Below are 22,112 nucleotides of genomic sequence, written 5' to 3' on the forward strand. Positions count from 1 at the left end.
GCTCACATACTGTACTTATTTCATTTTGTACACTGAAAATACACATGGATTTTCTACATACATACGTATGGTACACACAGATAGAGGGGTGTGTTTCTGTATTTTTTCTGAATATATAGGTATCCGTGTTCCTTTCCTCAGTATTTCCAGGTATCTACATGATTATTAAAATTTGCATGCTAACAATCTGTGATTTGCACAATAATAGAATTTCATGATTCTGTGAATATTTGAACTTCGTCTTTTATGTGTCATAATGAATGGCAGTAGTTAATCTAGCATTTTGGCATGCTTGCTTTTTCATTGTTATGTATGATTTTTTCTTTTATTTTCACATCTTGCAACCATATTATAAAGAGTAATTAAAGTATCTCTTTTTGTGAATCTTACAGACAAAGGGAGAACGCCAAGAAACCCTTTTTGGAGCAAGATGCAGAGATTACTACAAAACTCTTCCCCTTCCCCAGCCAGGAAGAGACAAGAAAAAAAAAATTAGGAAAAGATTTTTGAGCTGATAAACAAGTATTGTATGTGGAACTTAAGAAAACATTACATCAAAAAATAAAGGTGGAACATTTCCAGATTCAGAAAAAGAAGAAATATCTAGAAGTCTGTGGGGAGGAAGCACTCATTCCAGACAATATTGCAGGCCTCACCCTGTAAAGAAACAAACGGCTTGAACCATCCAAGAAGCGATCACAAATATTTTTGACCTCTTCAAGAATCTAAGACTGCCAGTGGTGGAGAAGATGACAAATGTACAGATGATAAATCAGAACTGATTATGGATCAGAGGATCCACACTGGTGAAAAACCATACAAATGCCCCGAATGTGGCAAAGTCTTTCGCTACACTTCCCAACTTATTCAGCATAAAAGAACCCATACCGGAGAAAAGTCCTATCAATGCTCACAATGTGGCAAAAAGTTTAGTAAGCATGCCAACCTGGTGATACACAAGAGGACACACACAGGAGAGAAACCATATGAGTGTCCAGATTGTGGGAAAACTTTCCGTCACAACTCTAACCTGGTGATACACCAGAGGACTCACACTGGGGAGAAACCATATGAGTGTCCAGATTGTGGGAAAAGTTTCAGTCGGAACTCTAACCTGGTGATACACCAGAGGACTCACACTGGGGAGAAACCATATGAGTGTCCAGATTGTGGGAAAAGTTTCAATAATAATTCTAACCTTGTGAAACACCAGAGGACTCATACAGGAGAGAAACCATATGAATGTCCAGACTGTGGGAAAAGTTTCAGTCGGAACTCTTCCCTGGTGATACACCAGAGGACTCACACGGGCGATAAACCATATGAGTGTCCTGATTGTGGGAAAAGTTTCCAGCAGAATTCAAATCTGGTTATACACCAGAGGACCCATACAGGAGAGAAACCATATGAGTGTCCAGAGTGTGGCAAATGTTTCAGTCAGAACTCTGACCTGGTGATACACCAGAGGAGTCACAGAGGAGAGAAACCATATGAATGTTCAGATTGTGGGAAATGTTTCAGTAAGAATTACAATCTGGTGATACACCAGAGGACTCACACAGGGGAAGAACCTTATGAGTGTCCAGTTTGTGGGAAAAGTTTCAATCATAATTGTAACCTTGTGCAACACCAAAGAACTCACACAGGAGAGAAACCATATGAATGTCCAGACTGTGGGAAAAGTTTCAGTCGGAACTCTTCCCTGGTGATACACCAGAGGACTCACACAGGAGAGAAACCATATGAGTGTCCAGATTGTTGGAAATGTTTTAGTCGTAATTCTGCCCTAGTGACTCACATGAGGACTCACACAGGAGAGAAACCCTATGAGTGTCCATATTGTGGGAAAGATTTCCGTTGGAATTCTGATCTGGTGAGACACCAGAGGATTCACACAGGATGAGTGCTTGGATTGTGGGAAAAGTTTTAGTTGGAATTCCTACCTGGTGGAATAATAGGGAACTGATACAGAAGAGGAGCCCTTTGAATATCCCAATTGTCAAAAAGCTTTTACAAGTAGGTCTAATCTAATAAATCATGTCAGTTTACACACAGATCAGAAGCCATTTCGATGCCCAAACTGTGGTCAGTGTTTCAGTCACAACTCTACTATTGTTAAAGACGAGGACTCATACAGGCGAAAAGCCATCAGTTTTCTGATTGGAAGGAAAGTCTGATGGGATCAAAGAAAACTTTGCACAAGGATATACATTGCTTATTTTCAGCTTGCTGGATTATTTTCAGCCAAAGAGCCAAGTTTCTTTAAACACCAGTCCTTCCACTCCTTTTGGAATGCAAGGTTTATTTTTGTATCTTTCCAGAGACAGAAATTTCCTTACAGTTATTCCCTGGGTGTGGGAGTTGGGAAGGGTGGGGTGGGGAGTGGGGGAGTAGGAGGGAGGAAGAGTCATAGAGAGAGAGTTAGAGAAGAGAGAGAGAAGGAGAGGAAGAAAGGAAGAGAGAGAAAGAAATGAGAAGGAGGAAAGGAGGGAGAGGGAAATAGAGGGAGAAAGATAGGGATGGGAGAGGGAGGGAGGAGAGAGAGAGAGAGACCTGATGCATCAGATTGAAATGAGGCCTAATTTAGACTGAGGCCGTTTTCCACACTGAAACATCTTTGTCAGCACATTGAAACATCTTTGGCTTCTATTAAAGGTTTTGTGGACGAAACATGATCAAGACTATCAGGAAACTCTCACATTTTGTTGAGGCTTTAAACAGGATCTATTGGACTAGATTTCCACCCTAAAAATTACTTTTCCCCAATGTATTACAGTGCCAATTCTGAAGAAGGCAAAACCAAAATGTTCTGGTAAATTACAACACACACACACACACACACACACACACCCTTCTAACCCTGTTGGAGCAGGTGATTGGACTAGAATAGATATCTCATTATCTTTCTCCTCCCTCCTTCCCTCATTTCTTTTTCTTTCTGTCTCTTCCTTCCATCCCCCCTCTATCTTTGTCCCTTTTTCTTTCCCCTTTCTTTCTTCCTTCTCTCTCTCTCTCTCTCTTTCGTTTCTCTCTCTCTCTCTTTCCCTCTCTCAGGCTCACCCCATTGACTTGGTGCACTGCTTCGCTCAGACTTGCTTGGGCAGATCCCTCCGGTGCAGGGGGCTCAATGGAGTGGACCTGCGGGGCTGCCACATAAAACGCGGTAGTGGCGGCACGTTTGAAAAGTTGAGCAAAGTCAGAGGTCGGTAATTTTTGCTGCAAAGAATCACAAAAGCTTCTGGGTTGTGCATAAGAAAGGACACACATGTTAATGCAACATAAAATAAAGAAACAAATAAAACAAATCAACAAGAATTAGCAAAGCATCTCTGATTAGATTTTATTCACTGCTAGAATCTAATCAGAGATGCTTTGGCTATTCTAGTGCAATGACCTGCTCCAGCAAGGTTAGAAGGGAGTGTGTGTGTATGTGTGTGCATGGCTGTCAAAACTCCAAAAATAGGTCAAGTAGCTCTGGGGAGGCCAGTCATAAATTAGAACACTTGGTAAACAACCAGCCAGTAAGTGAGGACCACTTGTATTTGGTTTGCCAGTCACCTGGCCATGCCCACCCAGTCACATCACCACCAAACCATATCTACACGGTCATGTGACCAGCAAGCCACTCCCAGCCAGCAAGCCATGCCAGCCAGTCACATGACCAGCAAGCCACACCCACCCAGTCACATGACCAGCAAGCCACGCCCTCAAATTAGGCCATTCCCACAGAAATGTAAATCCCATCCCTGGGTGGGGGGCACCGAGGACGAGTTTGTAGCACAAAGGGAGCGGTGGACTGAAAAAGTTTGGGAACCATTGCTCTAAATGATTAACAGCCTGCCATCTTCATCTTATTAATAGAATAATATGGCAGTGATCCCCAACCTTTTTATGCGCCCCGGTACCGGCATCAGCTGGCATCCGGTACCGGCATCAACTGGGCGCCGCCATCTTTTTGACGAAAAAGTGCTTCCGGTGACCTCACGGAAGCACTTTTCATCAAAAGATGGCGGCGCTCGCTTTCCAGTGAGCTTTTCGGGTAGAAATGGCTTTCTACCGGAAAAGCTCACCGAAGCGCTGGCGCTGCCATCTTTTTGATAAAAAGTGCTTCTGGTGAGCTTTCTACCGGAAAAGCTCACGGAAGCACTTTTTGTCAAAAAGATGGCGGCACCCAGCAACCAGTGGCCCGGTAAGACTTGTTCCAGTCCGCGGACCGGCGGTTGGGGACCCCTGTAATATGGGACAAAACTTGGAAGTGTCTCCCACATGGTTTCCAATGACATTTAAATAAGGAGATACTATCACCCTCTCTGTATTACTATTATGCTATCTGCTCACTCGAGCAGCCCTCCCAATTCCCAGAGTACTAAGATTTCAGCCTTGAGAATTCCCAGGCTGCTTGGGCAAAACACTTGGAGGTCACTAGTTTGCAGGCTGGAAGCTGATCTAAAGATTCCTGCATTTTAGAAGGGTTTGGTTGTCACTGGCGATCAAATACTCTCTACATCAGTGGTGAGATTCAAATTATTTTACTACCGATTCTGTGGGCATGGCAGGAGAAGGATACTGTAGAATCTCCAGTCAGAGGAGGTATTTGCCAGTTCTCTGAACCACACAAAATTTCCCCTACCGGTTCTCCAAAACTGCTCAGAACCTGCTGAATACCACCTCTCTTCTACATCCTAAGAAAATTATTACTGATTCACTTGAGAGCCAATTTTGGCTGTTCCTGGATCTGCAGACCCTGGCTATGCTCAGTCATGCCCTAGTTACCTGCATATCGGATGACTTCAATAAACTCTGCATAAGCCACCATTGAAGGGTATCCAAAAGTTACAGCTGGTAGAGAATGCAATGGCCGGATTGCTTATATGTGTTTCTGAAGCAGCACATGTCACACCTCTGCTCCCCGAGCTGCCTTGGTTGCCAATTTGCTTGCGGGTCCAATTCAAGGTTTTGCTGGTTTTGCCTTTGAAAGCTCCTCCTGGCATGGGTCTGAGCCTTTCCCTGCTTATTTCAGCCTATTTGATGACAAAGCTGGCAAAGAAGACATGCGGCAAGCACCATCAGCTGGGGAGCTGCATTTGGTGGATGCAGGATGAGCTATGGCTTCTCTGTTGTGGCCCCCACTCTATGGAATATCCTTTCCCCTGAAATGAGATTAGTTCCACCCCTTTTGATCTTCTGGGAGGCTCTCAAGACCTGGCTACGTCCTCTAGCTCCTCCCCCTTGACCTTTGACCTCACGGGACCACACCCACAAGAAAGAGCGGGGTCGACTCTCCCAGGGGGACCCTGGCCCGTGCCCCTGACCCCCTTCCCCTACCTGGGAGGGGGCACAGAAATATTGTTTTCCCCCCGTTGACTTGCATTGGAGCAGGGCGGAGCCTCGGCCCCGACCGGCTTTGGACAGGCCCGGAGGGCGGGGGGAAGGACCCAGCTGGACCGGACCGGTACCATCACGTTCGTGGGATTGGCCTCTATCCGACGAGCCTGGTTGGTGGTCGCTGGGGTCGGGGGTCCCGAGAGGGAGGGGTTTGAAAACTTTTAGCGGGTAGACCGAGTCCTCCCTCGGGCACTCTGCAGTGTCGGGTCGGGGACGAGGGATGATAACGTAGCTTCTGCTATGTGGGCGGGGATGGGGATGGGAGGGTCATTTCTCTAGAAGGGAGCAACAGTGGGCGACTGGAAGGAACTTTCTACGAGGGGGGATGGGAGGGTTCCGGCGGAGCGAGCGTGGGAAATAGAAGGGTCTCTTTCTAAAAGGCTCGGGAAAATTTACAATAAAAAAAACGCTTTTATCTGAATGGTATCCCGGGCTACGGTTTTTGACCAGGGCGGGACGGAAATTACCCCGGAACTAACCATGACGCGTAACCCGGTCCCGGGCGGGTTTTCCGGTAATGTGCTCGGCGGCCAGTTTTACGTACGCACTTCCGAGTTCTACCGGATTTTCGAGCCGCGGTTCTGCCGCGCGTGCTCGGTTCCGGTCCAAAGTTGGTGGGCGGGGCTGGGGCGACCTCGCGGACACCCCCGTGCAGTCGGTTCGTTTTCCGTTCGGGGCATCCCCAAATTGGGTCGGAGGTCTTCGAAACTTGGTGGGTTGGGTGGGGGGACCCTCCTGGAGGCGCCCATGTGGTCAGTTTAATTTGGGTCTGGGGTCGCCTCAAATTGGGTCTGGGGTCACCCAAACTCGATCGGTTGATTCCATGTGGCGTCCTGGACCCGGCCATGTGCTTGGTTTGTTTTGGGACTGGGGTAGCCTCAAATTGGGTCTGGGGGCTCGGGGGACCACTCGGAAACGAGTCCGCCGTGTCCGGATTGGTGGGGACGGGTCGAATCGCCCACACGGGGTCCGGTTCGTGTAATAAATGGACGTATCCGAAAGGCGGCCACTTTGGATCGGCCATATTGTCGGGGTAGCCCAAACGGTTTCTATTTAGGGGCATCTCCTATTAGGGAAGATCCTACACGGGGTCCCAGTGGGAGGAGCTCGAACGGGGTCCGTTGAGTCTCTAATTGGAAATGGCCCTAAACAGAGGTCTGATGGGAGGAGTTTGGTTGGACCGGGGTCTGCATCCCCGATTAGCGACGTCCCTATCGGGGAAGACCCCGACCGGAGAACAACTTTGGGGGACATCTCTAATTAGAAACGTTCCCCTTTAGAGACCGGGCCGTCCCCGTTTAGAAGGTTTCTAAATAGGGACGCCTCCATCTAGAGACGGTCTCTAATTAGGGAGGTCTCCAAGTAGAGACAAGGGGGGCGTTTTCTAATTAGAAATGTCCCGGCCTAGAACGTTTCTAATTAGAGACCCGATGGCAGTATTTCTATTTAAAAACGCCTCCAATTAGAGAACCAAGGGGGGGGCCCCTCCGCGTTTCTATTTAGATACCCTTTTGGGGAGGTGTACAGTGTTTCTATTTAGATACCCTTTTGAGGGGGGTGTACAGTGTTTCTATTTAGAAACACCTCCAATTAGAGACCCAATGGGGCCTGAGAAGTCTATATTGGGGCTGCCCAAGTTATATGCCTGTAGGGGGCACTAGGTCTCTATTTAGAAACGGCCCTAAATAGAAATGTTTCTAATTGGGGACCCCCATGGCCCAAAGATTGCAAACCCCTGCATAGAGTGGGGGCCACAACAGAGAAGCCATAGCTCCTGTATCCACCAAATGCAGCTCCCCAGCTGATGGTGCCTGCTGCATGTCTTCTTTGCCAGGTCTCGTCAAGTAGACTGAAATAAGCAGGGAAAGGCTCAGTCCCATGCCAGGAAGGGCTTCCAAAGGCAAAACCAGCAAAACCTTGAACTGGAGCCACAAGCAAACTGGCAACCAAGGCAGCTCGGGGAGCAGAGGTGTGACATGTGCTGCTTCAGAAACACATATAAGCAATCCGGCCATTGCATTCTCTACCAGCTGTAACCTTTGGATACCCTTCAATGGTGGCTCATGCAGAATTTATTGAAGTCATCCAATATGCAGGTAACTAGGGCATGACTGAGCATAGCCAGGGTCTGCAGATCCAGGAACAGCCAAAACTGGCTCTCAAGTGAATCAGTAATAATTTTTTTAGGATGCAGAGAATTTTGATCTCCAGTGACAGCCAAACCCTGCTAAAATGCAGGAATCCTTAGATCAGCTTCCAGCCTGCAAACTAGTGACCTCCAAGTGTTTTGCCCAAGCAGCCTGGGAATTCTCAAGGCTGAAATCTTAGTACTCTGGGAATTGGGAAGGCTGCTCTACTAAGCAGAGAACATTATAGTAACACAGAGAGGGTGATAGTCTCTCCTTATTTAAATGTCATTGGAAAGCACTTCCAAGTTTTGGCCCGTATTTTTCTATTAGTAAGATGAAGATGGCAGGCTGTTAATCATTTAGGGGCTCAACTTCATCAACTTTTACGAGCCACCAAGCACCCGGCTAACCTGATGAAGCTAGAGGTCGGACGATCTAGCCATTGTTGGCTAGATGGCACTCTATGGTTAGGCAACAAGCGCGCCTGGATAGTCGACAATGCAGTAGCCAGCCCCAGTAGCTGAACTGAAAGGAATCGAGACCATAGAGTCGCGGATTTCTAGAGCGACAGTGGAAAGGCGAAGCACTGAGAAACGACGTCTTCCGGCTCCCAAATGGAACAGCGCGGTGCCTGTTGCACTTTTTCCTGAGTCGAAGAAGCGGCAGCTGGAAGGTGAGCGGAGGGCAGGTCGGAGGAGAGGCCGGGAGCAAGTCGGGCTCTTCACCTTGTAGTTGCTGGTTCATGTCCACTGAGACTCCAAGGTCCCTCTCACAGTTACTGTTTTTCACATAATCTGTACTTGTATCTTTGTTTTTTTTCTGCCCAGATATAAAACTTTTCTTTTGTCTTCATTAAATTTCATTGTGTTGGATGGAGCCCATTGTTCAAGTCTGTCAAGATCTTTTTGGATCCTGAGCTTGTCTTGCGGGGTGTTGGCTCTTCCTGCCAGCTGAGTGTCATCTGCAACTTTGAGGAGTTCTCCTTCCTTTAGGAAGATCCTGAAGAGTCCTGGGCCTAAGGCAGAACCTTGTGGTTCCCCACTGCTTAGTCCCCTCCATGTGGATCTGGTACCATTAAGAATTACTTGCACAGTACTGTTTGTCAGCCAGCTACACATTCATCTGGTGGGGATGTTGTCTATCCCACATTTTTCTAGCTGAGCAAGAAGTAGGTTGTGGTCTACTTTGTCGCTGGTCTGCTAATTTAGTCACTTAGTCACAGGTTTCTTTAAAATTATTTTTTCCCCAGTATCTTTCCAGATATTGATGTTAGGCTGATTGTTGGTCTGTAGTTTCATGGATCTGTTTTTATTCTTTTTTTGAAGATGGGAACCAGATCAGCTCTTTTCCGAACCTCTGATAGTTCCCCAGTTCTCCGAGATTTTTTAAAGATACGATACAATGGTTCTGAGATGACATCTACCAGCTTTTTCAGAACTCTGGGCTGTAACCCATCAGGTGATTTATATTTATCAAGGTTAGACAGGTATTCTTGCCATTTGCTTACTTATTTTAATTTCTAGTCTGTCTTTTACAGTTATATTTTGGGCAATAGTTTCCTTTTGTGTGAAGGTTGTTGCAAAGAATGCTGATTGGCTACATGTCTACTGCCTGTTACTTCCTTGGTATCTTCACACTTTAGTGAAGCAAAGGTTTCCTTGATTTTTTTTTTGTTCTTTATATGTTGAAAGAAACTTTTTTTATTGTCTTTGTCTTTTGTTGCAAGTCTGTGTTAATTCTGCACCTTTGCTTTCCTGAGTGCAGATTCAGGCTATCTGCTGATATTCTTCCTTAGTAATGTGTCCTTCTTTCCATTTTTTGTACTTATCCTTTTTATCTTTCAGTTTATCAGATTGGTCTTTATGACATCATTCTGATTTTAGCTTGGATTTCTTGTTTTTCTTTTTTAGTGGTATTGTGTTGGACTGGGCTTTTATGATCATATTTTTCAGTTTCCCATTTTTTGTGAGTTGTTTTCCTCTTCAGGATTTTTATCCATGAAATTTTGCTTAGGGTCTCTCTGAGTTTGTTAAAATCAACTCTTCTAGTTTAAGACATAGGTTGGATTATATAGCATGATAACTTTCACCCCAGATTCCAGCAACTTCGATTTCTTCTATCACTTCTTTTTATTAATTTGGTCCAGTACAGTTTTTCCTCTAGTTCCCTTCTCTACCTTTTGGATTACAAAGTTCTCAGCTAAGTTGGTTAAGAATCTGTTCGATCTCCTGAGTTAGGCTCCCAGTTTATATCAGGGTAGTTAAAGTCTCCCATTACTACTGTGGTAAGTTTCCTATATACAAATAGCCCCTATGCTCAGCCAAAGAGACGCCTTGGTGGGACATGGCGAGGCTCGCTTGCCTTTTTGCCTGGCGCGCTCGGTTTCCACGGGGCCTCCGGGAGACTGCCACCCACTTGCCTTCCCCTATATCTCAGGTCCTGCAGCCAGCAGATGGGCAGGTGGCTCTTGGGGGAGAGCTGCACTGGAGCCGAGACTGCTCCTCTGCTGCAGTGCTCATGTGCCTGCCCTCCTGGAGCGCTATCACCACTGCTGCTCTGGAGCTTGCTTTCTTCCTTCTGCCTCCACCGCCGCTGGTCTGCAGGTCACCTTCAGCAGTGGTCCCCAACCTTTTTTGTACCAGGGACCAGTTTCAAGCACAAACACTTTCTCAAGGATGGGGGGGGGGGAGAATCCGAGTTTGGTGGTTTGCTTGCAGACGTTTCATTACCTGACTAGGTAACATCTGATGTTGTTACCTAGTCGGGTAATAAAACGTCTGCCAGCAAACCACCAAGTTCAGGGAGCGCCTCGGCCCTGCCTCCCTCAGCCCAATCCCTCAGGTGTCTCCCTCCCTCCTTCAGGTGTCTGCCTTGTTCCTCTCTCAGTCGCTCTCTCGCTGCTCCACCTGCCCAGGAAGAAACTGCTTCAAAGAAGCCGGGGGTGGTGGTGGTGGCTTTTCCTGTCGCCGCAGCGCCTCCGAAGCGCCCGTTTACCCCCACCCCGCCCGCCCGCCCGCGGTTCAATCCACAGTGCTCCGTTCTGCCTGCCTGCCTGCCTTCTTCGTTCGGAGCAGCTTCGGCTGATAAAAAGAGGTGAATAGTTATTATTCTCAGCGAAGCTGCTCCCAAACAACCAAACAGGCAGGCAGGCAGAACGGGCACTGAATTGAAGCGCGGTGGGCGGGCGGGGTGGGTGAACGGGCGCTTGGAGGCGCGGCGACAGGAAAGCCACCACCACCACCCCGGCTTCTTTGAAGCAGTTTCTTCCTGGGCTGGTGGAGCAGCGAGAGAGCGACTGAGAGAGAACGAGGCGGGAGGAAACCGAGCCGCTGAGCCAGAGAGCAGGACAGGCTTTGGTTGCTTCCTCCCTCCCCTTCTCTCATTTGTGTCCTTGATCCCCGATACCAGCAGCATTCACCGAAGGCGAAGAAAGCCGCCATTTTTAAAAAATTTTTTTTCTTTGCGGCCCGGTACAGAGTGCTCCACAGACCGGTACCGGTCCGCGGCCCGGTGGTTGAGGACCCCTGACCTTCAGGATGGATCAGTTTGTCCAAACCATGCTTTGCTCCCCGGGAAGGGCTAGCTAGGTCGTGAAGGGCTGTTTGCCCTGACCAGGCGGTTTCTCTCGGGCCTCCCGCCTCACATGGGGCAGCGGGACAAGAAAGTGTGTAGCTGGGAAGGGCTCTGACAGTGCTCCTCCTGTCCCTCCTTGCACAAAGACGGAGGTAGCAGTCCTAATGTTGGGTTGTTGCCCTCCTACAGCCTCCTCCACGTCTCCTGATGTACTGGCCTGTCTCCTGGTAGCGCCTCCATACTCTGGACACTAAGGTGACAGACACAACAAACCTTCTTGCCACCGCTCGCATTGATGTGCCATCCTGGATGAGCTGCACTACCTGGGTTGTAGACTCCATCTCATGCTACCACTAGAGTGAAAGCACCGCCAGCATTCAAAAGTGTTTAAGTGTTCCCTTTATTTTTTTGAGCAGTGTATTTAGGTACCTATATGATTATAAAAATTTGCAGTGCTGACAATCTGTGATTTGCACGAGTCAACAATAGAATTCCATGATTGTATGAATATTTGAAATTAGTCTCTTATGTGTCAAAATGAATGGCAGTGGTTAATCTAACATTTTGGCATGATTGCTTTTTCATGGTTATTTATGCTTTTTTTTCTTTTATTTTCACATCTTGCAACCATATTATAAAGAGAAATTAAAGTATCTCTTTTTTTGTGAATCTTACAGACCAAGGCAACACCAAAGAACCCCCTTCTGGACGACAGAGACTCAACAGCAGCTTTAAAAACGAAAGTGAAACCGGTAGATCTGGGAACAACCTCTGTTCCAATTCCTCCAGATAACTACAAAACTCGTTTCCTTCCCCAGCCAGGAAAAGACAACAAAACAAAATAGGAGAAGAGTTTTGTGCTGGAGAAGTATTGTGTGTGGAACTCAAGGAAACATATCAAACAATAAAGGTGGAACATTTCCAGATTCAGAAAAAGAAGAAATATCTAGAAGTCTGTGGGGAGGAAGCGCTCATTCCAGACAATAATGCAGGCCGCAGCCTGTGAGGAAACAAACAGCTTGAACCATCCAAGAAGAGATCACAAATATTTTTGACCTCCTCAAAAATCTATCAGTGGTGGAAAAGCTCCACAGATATTCATATTGTCAGAAAAACAGATATTGTAAATCAGAGCTGATTATGCATCAGAGGATCCGCACTGGTGAAAAACCATGCAAATGCTCCGAATGTGGTGAAGTTTTTCACTACACTTCCCAACTTACTGAGCATAAAAGAACCCATATTGGAGAAAAGCCCTACCAGTGCCCACAGTGTGGCAAAAGGTTTAGTAAGCATGCCACGCTGATGATACACAAGAGGACACACACAGGAGAGAAACCATTTGAGTGTCCAGAGTGTGGGAAAAGTTTCAGTCGGAACTCTTACCTGGTGTTACACCAGAGAACTCACACAGGGGAGAAACCATATGAATGTCCAGATTGTGGGAAAAGTTTCAGTCGGAACTCTTCCCTGGTGATACACCAGAGAACTCACAATGGAGAGAAACCATTTGAGTGTCCAGATTGTGGAAAAAGCTTTAGTCACAATGCCTACTTCGTTATACACCAGAGAACTCATACTGGGGAAAAACCGTATGAGTGTCCAGATTGTGGGAAAAGTTTCAATAATAATTCTAACCTTGTGAAACACCAGAGAACTCACACAGGAGAGAAACCATATGAATGTCCAGACTGTGGGAAAAGTTTCAGTCAGAACTCTTCCCTGGTGATACACCAGAGGACTCACACAGGGGAGAAACCATATGAGTGTCCAGAGTGTGGGAAAAGTTTCAGTCAGAACTCTTACCTGGTGATACACCAGAGGACTCACACTGGGGAGAAACCGTATGAGTGTCCAGATTGTGGGAAAAGTTTCAATAATAATTCTAACCTTGTGAATCACCAGAGAACTCACACAGGAGAGAAACCATATGAATGTCCAGACTGTGGGAAAAGTTTCAGTCGGAACTCTTCCCTGGTGATACACCAGAGGACTCACACGGGCGAGAAACCATATGAGTGTCCTGATTGTGGGAAAAGTTTCCAGCGGAATTCAAATCTGGTTATACACCAGAGGACCCATACAGGAGAGAAACCATATGAGTGTCCAGAGTGTGGCAAATGTTTCTCTCAGAACTCTGACCTGGTAATACACCAGAGGAGTCACACAGGAGAGAAACCATATGAGTGTTTAGATTGTGGGAAATGTTTCAGTAAGAATTACAGCCTGGTGATACACGAGAGGATTCACACCGGGGAGGAACCTTATGAGTGTCCAGTTTGTGGGAAAAGATTCAATCATAATTGTAACCTTGTGCAACACCAAAGAACTCACACAGGAGAGAAACCATATGAATGTCCAGACTGTGGGAAAAGTTTCAGTCAGAACTCTTCCCTGGTGATACACCAGAGGACTCACACAGGAGAGAAACCATATGAGTGTCCAGATTGTTGGAAATGTTTTAGTCATAATTCTGCCCTAGTGACTCACATAAGGACTCACACAGGAGAGAAACCCTATGAGTGTCCATATTGTGGGAAGGCTTTCAGTTGCAATTCTGACCTGGTGAGACACCAGAGGATTCACACAGGATGAGTGCTTGGATTGTGGGAAAAGTTTCAGTTGGAATTCCCACCTGGTGGAACAATAGGGAACTGACACAGAAGAGGAGCCCTTTGAATGTCCCAATTGTCAGAAAGCTTCCACAAGTAGGTCTAATCTAATAAATCATGTCAGTTTACACACAGATCAGAAGCTATTTACATGCCCAAACTGTGGTCAGTGTTTCAGTCACAACTCTACTATAGATAAAGACAAGAGGACTCATACAGGCGAAAAGCCATCAGTTTTCTGATTGGAAGGAAAGTCTGATGGGATCAAAGAAAACTTTGCACAAGGATATACATTGCTTATTTTCAGCTTGCTGGATTATTTTCAGCCAAAGAGCCAAGTTTCTTTAAACACCAGAGACTCAACCAGAATACATGCTCAGGCACAAGAGGATTTGCTTTTAAAAATCAATGAATGAGTAAATGATTATTAGGATTTTAACAAGGGTTTTCTGAAAATATAGTAAGAAACTAAATATAACTCTGTATAATAAAAATATTCCTAAGGCATCCAAACCATTCTTATTGTATCCAATTTGATAAATTTGTCAGGTTTCCAAGTGATGAAATCCATTTAAAAAGAAAAGAGCGAAGTCCATCTTCCAAGACAATTATTTTATTTAGTGAAGCATCAAATTGATAAGGTCCGTGATAATTCCGGATCTGACACAACCCAGAATTACCCCACAATATTAGAAGTTAGAAACAACCCCCAAAAGTCACGTTCTCCAATAAAAGTAATTCAACATTGCTTGATGTCATAAATCTCACCCCAAGCGCCCTGAGCATGGTCAGCTCGAGTTCTCATGGGAAGAAGAATCACCTAGCCTAAACAACTCTACCTCCACTCCTCCCCCCTTAGGAAAGTGGCAAGTCCAAAACCCTTCCCCCATGACCGCCAATGAGAAAGTAAGAGAAGGAATATATACTAACCCTAACTAAAATGGCTACGCATGTCAATTTCGGGCTTGACAATATTACAGAGAGATAGGAGTCCTGGAGGTAGAATGTAGTATTACAAAGGAAGTAACCATTCCAAGGTAATGGTAGTCCTTGACTTACAACAATTCATTTAGTGACCATTCAAAATTACGATGTTACTGAAAAAAGTGACTTATGACCTTTTTCATACTTAGGACCATGACAGCATCAACATTCAGATGCTTGGCAACTGATGGTTGCAAAGTCGTGGGGTCATGGGATCCCCTTTTGTGTCCTCGGACACCCCAAATCAATGGGGAAGCCAGATTCACTTAACGACTGTTACTAATTTAACAAGTAATTTAACAATGTGGCAAGAATGGTTGATTGTAAAATGGGGCAAAACTCACTTAGCAATTGTCTCACTTATCAACAGAAATTTGGGCTCCATTGTGGTCGTAAGTTGAGGACGATGTATATTGCGGTTATTTTATTCCAGATTCCTCCATGCAGCAGAGCTCAGAGCCAGTAGTTGAAATGGACACTATATCACCATCCATACGTTATTAGATCTGCATTGAAAAAAGCAGTTTAGGGTGTCCTTCTAAAAAGGTCAGCCTGGTGATTAGTGGGCCATGTGCTTTGGTGGGATATTCTTTTTTTGCCTTTTTATTTCACTTGATGTACTCGACATTCCTTTCTGGACATACTAAGTTGCCATGCAGAGTCATTCCTCCCTGCCTTACTTCTTTCCCTCAATATTTATCAGTTTCCTATTTCTGGATATTGCTTGCTCTCGTGTCTCATTCTTTTCAATATGGATGGTGTCATTTCATTAACTTAAACATCAAGACTGCAGTCATGACTTTTCTGTTAGGCGATAGAGATACATAAGCCCTACTCAGCACCATGAGTCTCTTGATCTCATCCCATTGTTGAACATCTCTCCATATTTGTATGGTTAAAATACATCAATTCAGAATATATTCTGTATTCTGTGTCCCAAAGTTTCTTTTTCAGGAGGCAACTGGACTTTCTTGTTTGTTTTTTGAAGACGTTTCGGTTCTAATCGAAGAATCTTCTTCAGTTCTGACAGGATAGGGGGAATGGAAGGATTTATATTCCTTGCAAGGAGCTGGTCACTTGCATCCTTTTTATATATAGTATAAATAAAATTCCTTCCATTCCACACTATCCTGTCACAGCTAAAGAAGTTTCTTGGATGAGAAGTGAAATGTCTGCCCCCAAAACCCAAGAAAGTCCAGTTGCCTCCTGAAAAAGCACCTTTGGGACAACCATGACCTGGGTGACTGAGAATCTCTACAGACTCTGCATTCTATGTGTTCCCCATTGTGATTAAAAGAAAAGCTTTTCCTGTAAGTCAAGAGGAAAGAGTAAAATTGGGGAAAGTAAAAGCTGTTGATAAAAATAGGGATCACAGTATGGGTACCCGCAAAATATATATATAATAAAATTCCTTCCATTCTGCACTATCCTGTCAGAGCTGAAGAAGTTTCTTGGATGAGAAGTGAAACGTCTGCCCCCAAAAATCCAAGAAAGTCCAGTTGTCTCCTGAAAAAACCACCTTTGGGACAACCATGACCTGGGTGACTGAGATTCTCTACAGACTCTGCATTCTATCTGTTCCCCTTTGTGATTAAAAGAAAAGCTTTTCCCCTGTAAGTCAAGAGGAAAGAGTAAAATTAAAATTGGGGAAAGTAAAAGCTGCTGATAAAATAGGGATCACAGTGTGGGTAAAGAAAAACAATTTAAAACATAATTTAAAACATAATTATTGTTAACTAATAAGGTATTTGTTACCTGACCCTGACACTCCCTTCAATCCATCCCCAGTTTAAATCCTACTTTATTTTTATTTGTTTGTATCCTTCCTTTATTATTTCTCTTTCAGCTTAACCCCCCTACAATCAACCTCAAAACTTATATTTTTTTATTATAAATGACATTTCTGTAGTTTCCCCCCCCCCAAAAAAAAAGCAATGATGAGCGATGTATAACAATCAGAATGAAAACCATAACCATACAAATGACATATGTAAAAATGTAAAAATCTATACTAAGAAATAAGTAATATAAAAACAAGTATACAACCCCGCCTAGGCAATAAAATGGATGCAAATGGCCACCTCAGCAATGGAACCACCTGAGCATATCTCAGATTGCCTCAGACTTCCAGGCCTGAGTATGTATGTATGTATGTATGTATGTATTTATTTATTTATTTATTTATTTATTTATTTATTTAGTCAATTATTAGATAACAGGTATAAATATATACATAGTTATGAATACATGAAATGGATACGAATAAGAAAAAAAAAGAAACAATAGGACAGGGACGGTAGGCACGTTGGTGCCAGATCTTGAGAGCCTCCCAAAAGATCAAGAGGGGCGGAACTAATCTCATTTCAGGGGAAAGGATATTCCATAACATGGGGGCCACAACAGAGAAGCCATAGCTCCTCCTGCATCCACCAAAGGCAGATCCCCAGCTTTGCTAGGTCTCATCAAATAGGCTGAAAGGGAAAGGCTCAGTCCCATGCTAGGAAGAGCTTTCAAAGGCAAAACCAGCAAAACCTTGAACTGGACCCACAAGCACACTGGCAATCAAGGCAGCTCAGGGAGTGTGAGGTGTACTGCTTCAGAAACACATATAAGCAATCCAGCCATTGCATTCCCTACCATCTAATACTTTTAGATGCCCTTCAATGACAGCTCATGCAGAGCTTATTGAAGTGATTGCAATAGGCAGGTAACTAGGACATGATTGATCCTATTCAGGGTCTGCAGGTCCAGGAACAGCCACAACTGGCTCTCAAGTGAATTGGTAATATATTTTTTTAGAATGCAGAGTTTTTATCTCCAGTGACAGCCAAACCCTGCTAAAATGCAGGAATCTTTAGATCAGCTTCCAGCCTGCAAACTAGTGACCTCCAAGTGTTTTGCCCAAGCAGCCTGGGAATTCTCAAGGCTGAAATCTTAGTACTCTGGGAATTGAGAGGGCTGCTCGAGTGAGCAGAGAGCATAATAGTAATACAGAGAGGACGATAGTATCTCCTATCTAGATGTCATTGGAAACAACGTGGGAGACGTTCCTATTGTCCCCAATTATTAGCTCCTATTTCTTGTATTTAAACTGATGGTTATTCTTGTTTCTGTTATATTGTAAGCTTTTGATAAATCAATAAATAAATAGACACTTCCAAGTTTTGTCCTGTATTATTCTATTAATAAGATGAAGATGGCAGGCTGTTAATCATTTAGGGGCTGCGCCCAAAAACAAGAACTTCATGAACTTTTAGGAGCCAGCAAGCACCCAGCTAATCTTATGAAGCTAGAGCTCGGACGATCTAGCCATTGCTGGCTAGACGGCGCTCTATGGTTAGGCAATAAGCGCGCCTGGATGGTCGCCAATACAGTAGCCAGCGCCTATAGCCGAACTGAAAGGAATTTGCGACCATAGAGTCTCGGATTTCTAGAGCGACTATGGAAAGGCGAAGCGCTGAGAAACGTCGTCTTCGGGCTTCCCAATGGAGGATCGCGGTGCCTGTTGCACTTTTTCCTGGGTCGAAGAAGCGGCAGCTGGAAGGTGAGCGGAGGGCAGGTCGGAGGAGAGGCCGGGAGCAAGTCGGGCTCTTCGGTTCGCTCCACCTTGTAGTAGCAGATAAACAACTATGCTGCAATATGTCGTCTCCTGCATATTCTCCCCCCAGAGCTTCTCTTCCCCTCGAACTGCACGTTTTAAGTTGCCTGCCCTGTTCTGTGGATTGGAAGATTTCAACTCTACCGTCACTTTAGGGTTGATTCCGCCGCGTTTTTTTGTTTTTTTTTGGGGAGCGTCTTGTTTCGTTTGCAAGGGAAAGTTCATAGGCAAAACCGGTGCTTTAAATCTTGCATTTAAACATGCAAACCTCATTTTTAGGAAGGTTGTCCTTAATTCCAGGTTGATTCTGTTTGATTTATTTCCATCCATTGTTTCTTGTCTTTTGATGCTTTGGAAAATAAATTGACCCCCTCTTTGTGGCAGCCTCTATGATCGTGATAGTCCACTAAGATACCAAGGTCCTTTCACAGTTGTTGTTCTTCACCTAATCTGTTCTGCCCAGATGTAAATCTTTTCATTAAATTTCATTTTGTTGGATGGAGCCCATTGTTCAAGTCTGTCAAGATCTTTTTGGATCCTGAGTTTGTCTTCTGGGGTGTTGGCTGTTCCTACCAGCTAGGTGTCATCTGCAAATTTGATGAGTTCTCCTTAATTTATGAAGATATTGAAGAGTACTGGGCCTAAGGCAAAACCTTGTGGTACCCCACTGCTTACTTCCCTCCCTGTGTACCTTTAAGGACTAGATGTTGAGTAGGGTTTGTCAGTCAGTTAGAAACACATCTGGTGGTGGTGATGTTCATTCCACATTTTTCTAGCTTACCAAGAAGTAAGTGGGTCTACTTTGTCGCTGCTCTACTAATTTAGACACTTTGTCAAAGGATATGTTGGCATGATATGTTTTTAGTAAACTTGTGCTGGCTATTAGTTATTTATAGATATTCACAGATCTGGTTTTTTAAATTATTTTTTCCAGTATCTTTCCAGATATCTTTCCAGCTGGTCCAATGAAAAACTATACAAACGAGATGGTTTGCATCCATCAAAGAAAGGGACTGAGTTACTTGGCATTAAATTCACAGATTTCCCGGATAAACATTTAAACTGAACAGCGGGGACAGAATTAATGGATTCAGAACATCTCTGTCCCCAGCAACCTAAAACTAATAAGGATAGCAGTGCATGCAAAATATATGTTTGTGCAGGTAAGATTATCAACCTTGATGCCAACCAAAACCAAGCATTTAATAGTTAGTGCCATACCATGTGCACTAATCAAACAGGTGGCAGGAAAGTAGGGACAGGCAGGCACAACACAGGTTATGTAGACAGTAAACACAGTGTCAGACATAAAGATCTCAAGTGCCTATATACAAATGCACAAAGTCTGGGGAACAAACAGGGTGAACTCGAACTACGAATACATGAAGGTAAATATGATATAGTTGGAATAACAGAAACTTGGTGGGATGAAACCCTTGACTGGAATATACTGGTAGAAGGATACAAACTATTCAAAAAAACCAGACCCCATAAAAGAGGAGGTGGAGTTGCACTGTATGTAAAGGACCACTATATTGCTACAGAAATGCATGAAACCAAAGATGAAAACCACCTAGAATGCATATGGGTCAATATAAAAGAAAAAAAGAATGACATGGCCATGGCATATATTATAGGCCACCCAATCAAGCAGAAAAAATAGATGTCCTTTTTGCCAGCCAACGAATAAACATATGCAGGAAACACACAACAATAGTAATGGGAGACTTCAATTATCCTGATATCAATTGGAAAACTAATTCTGCACCAAGTGACAAATCAAATAAGTTCCTAACCAACCTAGCTGACAATTTTGTTGTCCAAAAGGTAGAGGGTGAAACTAGAGGGAATGCCATACTGGACTTAATTCTTACAAACAGAGAAGAACTGATAGAGGGACTTGAAACTGCAGGAACCTTGGGTGAGAGTGACCATGTCATACTAGAATTCAACATAACACAAACACAAGCAACAGAACATAATGACACCAGAGTCTTGGATTTTAAAAGAGCTGATTTCAATAAACTCAGAGAGAACTTGGGAAAGATTCCATGGATGAAAATCCTAAAGGGGAAAACAACTCAAGAATCTTGGGAAACTCTAAAAAGTATGATCATAGAAGCCCAGACCAGCACAATACCACTGAGAGAGAAAAACAAGAAATCCAAGAAGAAACCAGCATGGCTACACAAAGATCTCTCTGGCAAATTGAAAGAAAAAAAGGACAAGTACAAAAAATGGCAAGAAGGACATACAACTAAGGCAGAATATCAGCAGATAGCCAGAATCTGCAAAGACGAAGTCAGGATAGCAAAGGCTCAGAATGAACAAAGACTTGCAACAAAAGCCAAAGATAATAAAAAAAGTTTCTTCCAACATATAAATAACAAGAAAAAAATCAAGGAAACAGTTGGTCCACTAAAGAGAGAATATGGCAAGGAAGTAACAGGCAACAGAAAGCAGAACTGCTTAACTCATTTTTTGCATCTGTCTTCACACAAAAAGAAACTATAGCTCAACCCACCAAAAACATAACTGTAAAAGACAGACCAGAAATAAAAGTTAAAATAAGCAAAAAAATAGTAAAAGAATACCTATCTGATCTTGATGAAAACAAATCACCGGGGCCTGATGGATTACATCCCAGAGTTTTAAAAGAGCTGGCAGAGGTCATCTCAGAACCACTGCACAATATCTTTCAAAAATCCTGGAGCACCGGGGAACTACCAGAGGACTGGAAAAGAGCTGATGTGGTTCCCATCTTCAAAAAAGGAACAAAAACAGACCCAGGAAACTATAGACCAATCAGCCTAACATCAATACCCGGAAAGATACTGGAAAAGATAATAAAAAACAGATCTGCCAACATCTAGAAACAAGTAAAGTAATAACTAGCAATCAGCACGGGTTTGTTAAAAACAGATCATGACAAACCAATCTTATTTCATTCTTCAACATAGTGACTAAATTAGTAGACCAGCAAAATACTGTGGACATAATATATTTAGATTTCAGCAAGGCATTCGATAAAGTAGACCACAACCTACTTCTTAGTAAGCTAGAAAAAAGTGGAATAGATAGCACCACCACTAGATGGATTCGCAACTGGCTGGCAAACCGTACTCAACGAGTAGTCCTTAATGGGCCTAAGTCTACATGGAGGGAAGTAAGCAGTGTCGTGCCACAAGGGTCCATCTTAGGCCCATTACTCTTCAGTATCCTCATTAACAACTTAGATGAGGGAATAGAAGGGAAACTTACCAAATTTGCAGATGATACTAAGCTGGCAGGAATAGCTAACAGCCAAGAAGATAGGCTCAAGATCCAGATGGATCTTGACAGACTAGAACACCGGGCCATATCTAATAAAATGAAGTTCAATATAGAGAAAAGTAAAGTGTCCTACACTTAGGCAAGAAAAACCAAAAGTACACATACAGACTGGGTGAAACCAGGCTCAATAGCAGTAACTGTGAGAAGGACTGTAACAGTTACAGTCTTAGTGGACAATCAGCTAAATATGAGCCAGAAGTGTGCAGCCGCCGCCAAAAAAGCTAATGCAATGCTAAGTTGTATTAACAGAGGAATACAGTCAAGATCAAGGGAAGTACTAATACCACTCTATAAAGCCTTAGTAAGACCACACCTAGAGTACTGCATCCAGTTTTGGTCACCACATTATAAAAAAGATGTTGAGACTCTAGAAAAAGTACAGAGAAGAGCAACCAGGATGATTAGGGGACTGGAGGCTAAAACATACAACGAACGGTTGCAGGAACTGGGCTTGGCTAGTCTAGTATAAAGAGAAGGACCAGGGGAGACATGATAGCG

At 44.1% G+C, this 22,112-nt stretch overlaps 2 protein-coding genes and 1 pseudogene across 6 annotated transcripts in view; all 3 read left to right on the forward strand.

The window, feature by feature from the left end:
* Positions 1-22,112, forward strand: part of LOC113432409 (uncharacterized) — a 70,355-nt gene that overhangs the window by 40,949 nt on the left and 7,294 nt on the right. The window lies entirely within an intron of this gene.
* Positions 1-22,112, forward strand: part of LOC113431870 (uncharacterized) — a 32,175-nt gene that overhangs the window by 2,769 nt on the left and 7,294 nt on the right. For 2 of the 4 annotated variants that reach the window (XM_087953062.1, XM_087953065.1), the window contains exons 1-2: positions 17,839-18,227; positions 19,216-19,444. The gene's annotated coding sequence lies outside the window, so the exon portion shown is untranslated. Of the gene's footprint in view, positions 1-17,838; positions 18,228-19,215; positions 19,445-22,112 lie in introns of those variants that run through there. The other 2 variants (XM_087953063.1, XM_087953064.1) reach the window with 2 other exon arrangements.
* Positions 439-14,085, forward strand: LOC148131645 (uncharacterized; annotated as a pseudogene). The gene is made up of 2 exons (XR_015747092.1): positions 439-2,114; positions 12,222-14,085. The product of XR_015747092.1 is annotated as an uncharacterized LOC148131645 (transcript).

The sequence above is a fragment of the Notechis scutatus genome, chromosome 2 (genome assembly GCF_049901735.1).
Source record: "Notechis scutatus isolate UNSWTSFEM ecotype Mainland chromosome 2, rNotScu1.2, whole genome shotgun sequence".
Classification (NCBI taxonomy): domain Eukaryota; kingdom Metazoa; phylum Chordata; class Lepidosauria; order Squamata; family Elapidae; genus Notechis; species Notechis scutatus.